This window comes from Balaenoptera musculus, chromosome 10 (genome assembly GCF_009873245.2).
Source record: "Balaenoptera musculus isolate JJ_BM4_2016_0621 chromosome 10, mBalMus1.pri.v3, whole genome shotgun sequence".
Classification (NCBI taxonomy): Eukaryota; Metazoa; Chordata; class Mammalia; order Artiodactyla; family Balaenopteridae; genus Balaenoptera; species Balaenoptera musculus.
Genome location: NC_045794.1, coordinates 50,686,579 through 50,694,865, shown reverse-complemented (window position 1 = coordinate 50,694,865; position 8,287 = coordinate 50,686,579). Strand labels below are relative to the sequence as shown.

Here is an 8,287-nt window from a genome sequence, read left to right as displayed (position 1 = left end):
TCTATTAAGATGATCATATGATTTTTATCCTTCATTTTGTTAAAATGGTGTATCATCTTGATTGATTTGCAGATGTTGAACCATCCTTACATTTCTGGAGTAAATCCCACTTGATCCTGATGTATCATCCTTTTAATGTATAGCTGTATTTGGTTTGCAAATATTTTGTTGAGGATTTTTGTATCTGTGTTCCTCGGAGATATTGCCTGCAATTTTCTTGTGTTGTCCTTGTCTGGTTTTGGTCTCAGGGTAATATTAGCCTCATAAAATGAGGTAGGCAGCATTCCCTCCTCTTCAACTTTTTGGAAGAGTTTGAGAAGAACAGGTATTAAATCTTCTTTAAATGTTTAGTAGAATTCACCAATGAAGCCATCTAGTCAGGACTTTAGTTTTTTGGGAAGTTTTAAATTATTGCTTCAATCTCCTTAATAGTGATCTGTCAATTCAGATTTTCTATTGCTTCATTCAGTCTCAGAAGGTTGTATGAGTCTAAGAATTTATCCATTTTTTTCCTAGGTTTTCCAATTTGTTGGTGCATAGCTGTTCACAGGAGTCTCACAGTCCTTTGTATCTCTGTGCTATTCATTGTAACTTCTCTTTTGTTTCTGATTTTAGTTTAGTCTTCTCTCTTTTTTTCTCAGTGAGTCTAGCTAAAGTTTTGTCAATTTTATTTTTTCAAAGAACCAGCTCTTAGTTTCACTGATCTTTTCTATTGTCTTTTTAGTCTCCATTTCATTTATTTCCACTCTGATCTTTATTATTTCTTTCCTTCTACTGACTTTGTGCTTAGTTTGTTCTTCTTTTTCTAGTTCCTTTAGGTGTAGGGTTAGATTGTTTATTTGAAAATTTTCTTGTTTCTTTAGGTAAGCCTGTATTGCTATAAACTTCCCTCTTAGTACCACTTTTGCTGCATCCCATAGATTTTGGTATGTCATTTTTTTCATTTTCACTTGTCTTCAGGTTTGTTTGGTTTTTCTTTCTCCTTGATTTCTTCATTGACTCAGTAGTTGTTCAGTAGCATGTTGTTTAGCCTCCATCTATTTGTGATTTTTCTAGCTTTCTTCTTGTAGTTGATGTCTAGTTTTATACCGTTTTTGTCAGAAAAAAAAGTGCTTGATATAATTTCAGTTTTCTTAAGTTTATTGAGACTCTTTTGTGTCCCAACATATGGTCTATCCTTGAGAATATTCCATATGCACTTGAGAAGAATGTATTCTGCTGCATTTGGATGGAATGCTTTATATATATCTATTAAGTCTATCAGGTCTAATGTTTCATTTAAGGTCAGTGTTTCCTGGTTGACTTTCTGTCTGGATGACATATCCATTAATGTAAGCGTGCTGTTAAAATCTCCTACTATTATTGTGTTGCTGTCAACTTCTCCCTTTAGGTCTGTTAATAATTGTTTTATATATTTTGGTGCTCCTATGTTAAATGCATATATATTAATAAATATTACACCTTCTTGATGGTTGTTCCCTTTATCATTACAAATGTCATTCTTTGTCTCTTGGTTTGTTTGCTTTGGTTTGGTTTTTTTGGCTTGAAGTCTATTTTATCTGATATGAGTATAGCTACACCCACTTTCTTTTGGCTTACCATTTGCTCAAAGTATCATCTTCCATCCCATCACTTTGAGCCTATATTTGTCTTTAGAGCTGAGATGAGTCTCCTGGAGGCATTATATAGTTGGGTCTTGCTTATTACTCCACCCACAGCCACTCTGTGTCTTTTGACCAGTGGATTCAATCCATTTACATTTAGGATGATTATTAATAAACGAGGACTTAATACTTCCATTTTACCTTTTGTTTACCACTTGCTCTATATGTCCATTGTCTCTTTTTCCTTGTGTTTCTGTGTTTCTCTTTTTTCTGTGTTTCTCTTTTTCTTTGTGTTTCCTTGTGCTTCCTGACTCCCATTAGGAAGGGCAACACTTAGACTAGATGATCATTAGTAAGTCAGTACAATTTATTACTGTAGTTAGAAGCACAGCCCACCATGTTCTCACAAAACAGGGTACAAGTGAAGCATGGGAAAACAGTTCACAGAGATGATAGCCCTTTAGCCTTTTGTCACTTCAGAACTTCAAAAGACAAAGGCTAACCAGGATTTGACATTCAGATACTTGCTTGCTAAGCACAAGTTGAGTTAGGAGATAGCTAAACATCTGATTCTTATTCAGTTACAGTGTTATCAGGAAGTTCCTATTTGGACATTGATGGTTCTCAACCTGGCTGCACATCGAAGTCATCTAGGAAGCTTTAAAAATTACCAAATGCCCAGATGAATTAAGTCTGGAGGGTGGAGACCAGAAATCAGTATTCTTTATGTTTCCCCAGGTGATTCTAACATGCAGTCAGTCTGTACACCACTGATGTATCCCTTTCAGAAAGCTGTTGCTTGAAAGCCATATTGTATCCAGATAATTTTGTTTTTTCTAACCCCCACCAGGAAAAGGGATTTTTAGAAAAAGGCACAGCTGTGCTTCTCTCAAGAGGCAGCTTAGTGTTTGGTAAGTGCTGGTTCTCACAGGTTATCTGGAGCGCGTGTTGAAGAGGAGGGAGCCCTTGTCTTGGCAGAGTAGGCAGAGTTTCAGGCTTTGGCAGCTGCCTCCAGAAGCAAAGGATGCCCAGATGCCCCTGAGCACCAGGATGATGTATGCTGACACCAGATTTAATCCACAACGAGGATTTATGAAGGTCAGGGCTGACACCAGCAGATGGGTGGGAAGAACTACAGAAGGGCATACCACTTTTTCTTCTCACAGCCATCAAAAAACACGAATGCCCCAGAACCCATGCAGCAATATGATCACCAACGTCATGAAAGCTGAATTTAGGAAGAACTGGGGAGGGTTTCCATGAATGCCCACTGTGCCCGGTCCCAAGGAGTCAGACAGGGTATTTAAAAAGGAAAATGCTCCCCTCATGATTCCAAAGCCCAAGCCAGAAACATAAGCCAGCAATCACGTAGAGGGTGCTATGTCATCTGGGTTTATACTCTTCAAACCCTCACTGGCTTTTTTTAAAAGTTTGTAATATGCAAACTGGAACATTTCTTGGATAAGGACTGAGACTAACGTGCCAAAGATCAGATATTTCTGTATTGGTCCATCTTTGTTGTCAGCAGTGATTGCTGCCATGGACCAAACAAGGGAGGAAAGCAGCAGAGACACCAACCAGCAGCTCTGATGATGAGGAAGATGATGTGCAAGGGCCCAGCGGTGACGGTGAAGATGTAGAGGGCTAGCACAGGACCGAAGGCCATGAAGGCGCAGCCCAAGAACACGGCCACTGTCAAGGCCATCACCCAGGGGCCTGGGGGGAACGCAGGGGCACTGAGCATTGACAGAGCTGAGCCTGGGGGCAAAGGCGCAGGGCAGAGTGGAGGGGCAGAGGCGGGTTCTGTTGCTAGATTTTTTCTTAAAGCTGGTGAATTCTCTCTTCCATATCATCTGCTCTATTTCCAATGCATTCTTCATCTCATTTATTGAGTTCTTTAGCTCCAGAACTTCCGGGGTTTTTAGCATTTCTACCTCCTCGGTAACACATTCCTTTTGTTCATTAATTTTACTCCTGAACTCACTGAACTGCCTTTCTGAGTCTTCTTGTAGCTGGTTGAGTTTCTTCACAACAGCTATTTCGAATTCTCTATCAGTTAGATCACAATACTTCATCATGACTTTAAGTTTGGTTTCAGGAGAACTGTCGTTTTCTTTTTGTCATACTGTGTTACTATGGGTTTTCATGGTGCCTGGTAAGTTGTTTCTCTGACAGCACATTTTAAGTAGTGAACATCTTTCTTGTTAGGTGAAGCTTTGTTTACTTTGATTCTAAAAATTACCAGGTTACAGGCTTCCCTGGTGGTGCAGTGGTTGAGAATCTGCCTGCCAATGCAGGGGACACGGGTTCGAGCCCTGGTCTGGGAAGATCCCACATGCCGCGGAGCAACTGGACCCGTGAGCCACAACTACTGAGCCTGCGCGTCTGGAGCCTGTGCTCCGCAACAAGAGAGGCCGCGATAGTGAGAGGCCCGCGCACCGCGATGAAGAGTGGCCCCCGCTCGCCGCAACTAGAGAAAGCCCTCGCACAGAAACGAAGACCCAACACAGCCAAAAATAAATAAATAAATAAATATAGTAAAAAAATAAAAATAAAAATTACCAGGTTGATAATTAGAGGACTTTCTCTTTTTTTCAGTCGGTGGTACTACAGCACAAGCTTTCGGTTTCTCTTCCCTGAGTTGCCTCCGGCTGTATTTGAGAATCGGCACCTTCCGCTCTCCAGCGCCTCTGCCAGGGGTGTTGCCAGCGCTTATGCTCCCGGGATCGCTGGTGCCTTGCTCCTGCCAGTGTTGCTGCTGCCACTGACGTTGCCTCTGACGGCACCAGGATGGCAGGCACCTCCACCATGCCCAAGGTCACCTGGGCTGTGGGCCTGGCCACTGTGGCCGGGGGAGGGAGGTGGGGAGGGAACAAGGGTTAGGGGTGCCTTCTCTGCATCTGGGGCTGTCGGGATCGCAGGCGCTGCTGTCACGGCTGGGGATTCTGGAGTCTCGGGCACCACGGTGGCTGGAAGGACCAGGGTCATTGGCCCTGCAGCCACTGCCGCCGGGTTCCTTGTGGCCATGGGTGCCACTGTGGCCAGGAGGCCACAGTCACGGGCGCCTGCTCGTCTGCTGTTACCAGTTCCCTGGGGCTGCGGCTCAGCTTCCATGGCCGGGGGCCAGGGTCACAGGCACTGCCTCCTTGCTCCCCCAGTTCTGCCTCTTCTGTGTGCCCCAATCCCCCAACCTCACATGTACAGACGTGTGGATCTCTCTGGCATCCTGGGGTGTTGGAACACCTTGGCTGAGGAATCTTTGCTGAGTTACGGATGTTTTACTAGTTGTAGATTGAATCGGAACGATAAAGAGCGTGTCTCTTGTGCCTATATCCACCATGTTTTGACCACTAGTCTGGCTTAAGAATTTTCCTTGCCACTTGGTCCTTATTATAATCCTATTAACTATGAATCTGTGAGGAAAAAACTGGGCCTTAAGAAGTTAGATAACTTTTCCAAGGCCACACAGCTTGTAAGCGATGAAATTGGGATTTAAACCACATCTATTTGATTCCAAAGCACCTATTTTTTCATCTATCAAAAAGGAGGCTTAATTGGATAATCTCTGAGGTTCCTACAGATCCAGATTTCAGTGAGTCTATGGGTGGAACAAAGGATTATCTCAGCAGGCCTGGGTTGTCCAAATCTTGCACATTCCAAAGAAAACTTTGGTCCTTGTCTCGTTCCTGAGAGATAATCTCTAAGACTTTGCAACATCCTGCCTAATAAGAGTATTTCTGTTTTTCTGGGAACTTGGACCACTCCAGATAATTTATACTGACAATGCATATTTATTTATGGTGGGGCCGTGTGCCATGTAGTAATCGCTTGACCCTTGGAGGAGCTGGAGATTGAGTAAATAAGGCCACCCATTTGGGCAATCAACCATGCCAATGTGACCAACCCCCAATAAAAACCATGGACACCAAGGTTTGGTTGAGCTTCCCTGGCAGAAAGTATTTCATGTGTGTTGTGACGTGTCACTGCTGGGAGAATTAAACACTGTGTATCTCTACTGGGAGAGAACATTAGAAACTTATGTCTGGTCTCTCCTGGACTCTGCCTTATGAACCTTTTACTTCTGCTGCTTTTCATCTGTATCCCTTTCCTATAATAACCCATAGAAGTGAATATAACAGCTTTTCTGAGTTCTGTGAGTCCTACTTGCTAATCATTTAACCTAAAAGTCGCCTTGGGGATTACCAACCGTACTGTGATTATTCTCAATTGTTTGTTGTCAACTCAGTATTACTGCTTCTTTGCCATCCAGAGAACCCAAGAGTGACATTTCTCAAAATTACTTTCCCCATACGATTATGAGGATTTGCCAATGAGAGACATTTTCATGAAACTTGGAAAGCAGAAGAGAAAGAGAAGCTATATTTGGCAGAAGAACTTTCAGTCAGATGCACAGACCAAGAATCAACAAACTTTTTCTGTAAAGGGCTAGACAGTAAATAGCTTAGTCTTTGCAGGCCAAACATTCTCTCTCACAACTACTAAACTCTGTCACTGTAAAGCAAAAGCAGCCATAAACAATATATAAACAAGTGAGTATAGCTATGTTCCAATAAACTTTATTTATGGACACTGAAATTAAATTCCATGTAATCATCACATGCCACAAAATATTATTCTGCTTTTGTTTTTTTTTCAACGATTTAAAAGCATAAGTCTATTCTTAGCTCCCACACTGTACAAAAATAGGTGGCAGGCCAGATTTTTCCCATGGCCATAGTTTGCCAACCCCTCACACAGAGAGTCAGCAGATATAGGATTCACAGTGGTGTCATAGTGAGCTCTTAAGATCCACCCATTTCAGTGTTTCGGGATGGGACTCTCAGAAATGGCTTCTCTGATTCTGATCCCCTAGCCTTTCAGATGGTTTGTAGGTCTTTAATTTCCTCTTTTAAAACACTTCATGCTTGAAATATACAGAGTGATTTCTGCTTTAATGACCAAACTCTGGCTCTTAGAACATTTAGTATTGGCAGCAGTTTCAGTAAAATAGAACCTCAAATAAGAGAATCTGCAATTTGTTCTACAATCTAAATGAATTTAAAATACGTGATAACCAGGGCTTCCCTGGTGGTGCAGTGGTTGAGAATCTGCCTGCCAATTCAGGGGACACGGGTTCGAGCCCTGGTCTGGGAAGATCCCACATGCCGCAGAGCAACTAGGCCCGTGAGCCACAATTACTGAGCCTGCACGTCTGGAGCCCGTGCTCCGCAACAAGAGAGGCCGTGATAATGAGATGCCCGCGCACCGCGATGAAGAGTGGCCCCCACTCACCACAACTGGAGAAAGCCCTCGCACAGAAATGAAGACCCAACACAGCCATAAATAAATAAATAAATAAATAAAATTTAAAAGAGTGTTTTGTTTTTTTTAAAAAAAAAAGACGTAATAACCTCATTGCTAGTAAAAAGTGCATTTTTTGGTGCACAACATGCAGTGGCAAAATCATTCCTAAAATTTCCACTTCTAGTTGCCTAGAATTAAGTATCTAGAGAGAACTCAGTGTTGAAAGACTAAAGGACTATTGCAATAGAATGTTCGAGTAGGAAGTCTGATGACAGGGACTAGAGAGCTGACTGAATACATAACACTGCAGCTTACAGAAGGAAAACTTTAAAATTCTCAAGAAGTCAGAGAACCAAAGAGCCTTTCGGACTGTCCTGAAAGAACCTTTTATTTCTTGTAGCTACAGGGTTGAGATATCTGAAAATCAAAACCAAAATATGATCCTATCGTTGGCTGGATAACTATGAAAGTTGAACTCATAGTGAAGTTTGTCAAGCATCTTTTGTAAAAGTTAGGGTGTTGACTGGGAAAGAATGGGACCATGAGAATTGAAATGGGGCACTTGGAGAGATTCCGAAGGGAAGAAGAGACCATCACTCTCTACTGGCAGTAGCAGGCAAATGCCGAGCAGGTGATGGATGAGAAGCACACAGCACTTGGGGACCACCCACTGCAATGTTGCTGGCTGAGATTATTGGCAGTGAGCCTCTTGATCTGCCCTTCCCTATCCCATCTGACAGGTGGGAAACCTCTAATCTCCTATATTCAGATACAAAGAGTAATTTCTATGTGCTTAAAAGAACACTCACTAATATAATGACTAAACATGTTATCCAAACTATTAGAAAATTTGTTAATATGACATTGCACTTCTCAGCAATGCTAAACAAAAGGATTGTGCAAACCTGAAAAAGTAAGCCATGTTGCTAAAACAGGTAGGAATGGGTGGATATTGGTGAGTGTTCCCAGCCATGCGTACCATATATAACACGTTAGGACCCATGTATGTTTCCTAGACAGATACTGAGGAAAGAAATTTTCTCTGCATTAAGAGCTTTTGAGTCTTTTTATCTTTGTAGCTCAAGACCCTGTGCACTCAGTAAATGTTTATTTAGCATCTTGATTTGCCTGAGCAGAATGAATCCCTCCCTGCCCAACTGTTATTGACAACTTAATAGTCAACAATTAATATTATCAGCAATATAGCACTATTACATTAAAAGTCCCACAGTTGGGGGACTTCCCTGGTGGCACAGTGGTAAGACTCCACACTCCCAATGCAGGGGGCCTGGGTTCGATCCCTGGTTAGGGAAGTAGATCCCACATGCATGCCACAACTAAGAGTTTGCATGCCACAACTAAGGAGCCCACGTGTCACA

General features: G+C 42.3%; 1 pseudogene; it reads right to left on the bottom strand.

The window, feature by feature from the left end:
• Positions 1 to 2,536: 2,536 nt before the first annotated feature.
• Positions 2,537 to 3,679, bottom strand: LOC118902783 (annotated as a pseudogene).
• Positions 3,680 to 8,287: the final 4,608 nt, after the last annotated feature.